This window comes from Pseudochaenichthys georgianus, chromosome 12 (genome assembly GCF_902827115.2).
Source record: "Pseudochaenichthys georgianus chromosome 12, fPseGeo1.2, whole genome shotgun sequence".
Taxonomy (NCBI): domain Eukaryota; kingdom Metazoa; phylum Chordata; class Actinopteri; order Perciformes; family Channichthyidae; genus Pseudochaenichthys; species Pseudochaenichthys georgianus.
The window spans coordinates 17,161,173-17,164,933 of record NC_047514.1 but is presented as its reverse complement, the minus strand read 5'-3'; positions in this window follow the sequence as shown (position 1 = coordinate 17,164,933).

Below are 3,761 nucleotides of genomic sequence, written 5' to 3'. Positions count from 1 at the left end.
CACGTATGGACAGTGATAGGCGTGGCGCTGCTGTTTGTTTTTCTCTCGTATTTTTCATAAGAAAACCTCATTTAATAACCAAGAAAGAGGTCCATTGTCAGAAATAATACCAGTTGGAATTTAACTCCAATTTGTAAGATTTATGAATCATCCATATATGGGGCATTCTACCGAATTAGTACAAAGTGCGATCCCACAACAAGAAACACTATTTAACAAAACAATTAAGTATTCAGTATATTTACTAAGAATATGTTATGATCTATTTAAACATAAGGCATTCAATTATATAGTGATAAGCTTAATATATACAAAAACATAATTTATATGGTACTTTCTATTGGGAAGTAGCTGTCCCCAAACCTGACATTTCTATAACACTTAAAACATTTCTATAACACTTAAAACATTTTTTTAAATATAGCTCAATGGTGTATTTAGAAGATCTTTCTGATTAAATTCAAACAGAAGTTGGAATATTTAGATTTATTGTGGGTATCATTTTTTAATAAAAAAACTATATTCAAAAAATCATGTCCCCAGTTTTCATGTCACTACCGAAACACAAGGGGTTTTAGTGCAATGGCTGAGGCCCTTTCTCACTTCTCTTATTTTTCATTTCCTCGTTCCTCGGTCTCGGTCTCACTGGAAGTTGATTTGTCTGCGCCATCTTGATCATCCCAAGGGCCTTATTTTTGCCGGAGGAGCGAGGAGCGATTATGGACGAGCTATAATCGAGGAACCACCAGACACACTCGCCCCGCCCCCTTACTGTGTATCGCTCACTGATTGGACGATGCAGTGCATGCACTGATCTGATGCTTTTTGACATGAGAGCAGTTTCCCAGCGGAGTGAAGAAAATACATGAACCTCACGGGAGTCACTCCTCAGTTTATACCGTGTTTTGTTTCAATTAATGTATCATTTAGTTACAAATATGTGATATATCTGAACAACAAAGTGGTCAAAAATCATTTTATTCATTTTTGGAAACATTTTCATGATCGCTTTTTTCGTTTTACATTCTCAATAATTGTCATTTCCATTCAGTCAGTCATTAAGTGCTATTTAAAATGTTAATTTTAAGTTAATGTTAATGTTAATCCAATTAAAAACAAACAAAAAAAGCCTATATAAATAATTACAATAGATGTTCCCTCAGTGTTTGATGTATTAACTCCTTAATGCATGAATTACAACAAACTAAGGATATTTTCATCTTTATGCATAAAAAAAAAGATTTTTCCAAGGAGTTTTTCAATTGAATTAATATGTTTAACAATTAATAACATATTAATGATATATTATTAAAAACTATAAATACAATACACAAATGTAATATGTTTATATGAGGACCCCCTTAGTGGTTCTAGGAATATTTTATATACAATTGTATTTTCATTTTTAACTTATTGTACTAAGAATATGTTTGTAATCATGCATGGTATTTTTTTAATTAACCTTTTTATTTATTTTTACCTCACGTACCCCCTGCAGTACCCCAACGTACCCCTAGGGGTCCGCGTACCCCCATTTGAGAATCACTGCTCTAATCAATATTAATCAAACTATTGTTCGTTTATACATTTTAAGAATGGCGTTTATCTTTTTTAAGAATGAGTTCTTATTTGATTTTATTTATTTGGGTCTACAACAGATGATACAAATGTTTGTGTCAGTAAATATGTAGGCGGGGGTGTTTGTGAAAATAACGGGGACAGAGCTGCTGTCAGACGATCAGCTGTGCGGCGTCATCACAAACGGACGTCGCTTCACGTGACGCTCCGGAGGAAAGGACGTCCCATTGCTCTTAAAACTCATTTCCCTGCTTCTCGTGGTTTCCTTGCGTCTCTCCATGCTTCCCTGGTGGGAGGGACTAGTCGCAGGGAAACAACACAAGTGAGGGACGTAAGGAACCCATTTAACCGAAGTGAGAAGGACCCTGAGCCTGGTTTTTAGCAAGACCCCTGCATTTTTGACAAGGCAGTGACACTGCATCCCTGTCCCTCGTGCAGGCCCGGTTCTACGGGGGTGCATAAGGGTGCATTGCACCCTCAGTTGAGTCGTTATGCACCCTCATTTGAAAAATGAAAAGTGAAACAAAAAAAACACCGCCACCCCTCAGCGGCCCACAAGTGCCAGAGGACCTCGGCAAAACACAGCCTGCCCAGGTATATTTAAAAAAGTACCCAACTCGCCTGTACAGTGGGGTAAGGCGCTCATTTCGCAGCTCATGGTTTCAAAACAGAGATTGGCTGGAATATTCATGTGAAAAATATGCCATCTTCTGCTATGCATGTAGACATTTCGGTTCAAGTAAGTCAGATGCCTTCACCACAACTGGTGAATGAATGAATCAAGCAAAGAGCACATAGATCCATAGATCTCATATCTTCTCGGAGGAGCATGCCCCCGGACCCCCCTACAGGAGGTGCGGACCCTCCTAGAGGAGGTGAGGACCCCCCTAGAGGGTGTTAGGTCCACTCCCCACTTATAAAAATAGCACTTTACCACTGCACCCTCTCTAATCTCAGATGCACCCTGAGTCATTTTGTTCTGGAACCGGGCCTGCCCTCATGGCTGAATGGCAAGTAGCTATATCCCATACTTTTGATATAAGTCTGTTCCAAAATCTGAAAATCGGCCTGTAACCTTAAGAATTGTCACTACCGAACACATATCATCTTCAATTAAGTAATATTTTTCAGGGTTTTATGCAAAGTATTAGGTTTTTATGTGTGTTAACCTCTTCAAAGATGTATGCTAGCCATGTACTTGCTAACATTCTTTAGTTATGGTCAACCTTAACTAGAATCGTCACTACCGAAACATACGGTTACGTTTCGGTAATTGACATGATCGTTTCGGGTAGTGACAAAATGGAATGGTAAGCAGGTAAATCCCACCATTTTGAAATAAATGTGTTTTAAAGTCTGAAAATCTAAGGCAGGGTTGCCAACTCTCACGCATCTGGCGTGTGACACACGCTTTCACTCTCAATCTCACGCTCTCACGCTGCCCAAACTATTCTCACGCCAAAAACAAGATGAACCGGCGATCGTTTTTGGTTAGTTATTTACAATGTTGAGTTGACAGCTGCTCAAGCTGTCGATCCCCTCCCTCCCCGCCCCCACCACTCTTAACAACGTTAACAGACAGCAGAGCAGTGGGAGACGGTTGGTCAATCTGACCCGTATTGCGCATGCGCAGATCTAAGATCCAGTAGAAATGATAAAAAAGTAAAAGTCTGCTGCTTATTATTCTACTTGGCCAAAATAGAGTCAAAGAGTATGAGAGTGTGTTAATTAATATATTTGGCAGTTTGGAGTAAGTCTGTAGATTTGTTTGTGTCTGTGTGTTTCACGTAGGCCTATAGGCCTCTCACAATAATTAATTTTGTTGGATACATTTTCTCGGAAATTATTGCGATAAACGATAATATTGTCTGCACCGTTGTATGACCATTTTAGACCACTGACATAATGATAATATATAATAATATAATAATAATTCAAGTACATCCTTTCAAACTGCTAGTCACATCCAGTTCATTTTTATTTATCGTACGATAAGTCTATTAATTGCTTATCGCGACAGGCCTATGCACACAATAAAACAGTGGAAACAGTGTTTGACTTTCATTAGTGAATTAAACTGTGTGCCCTTTATAGTCTGTATCCAATATTGTGTATTTGTATATATTGTATATATATCCTATATATATGCTAAGGTCCCGCTACTGACACGATAGCAGTCATTT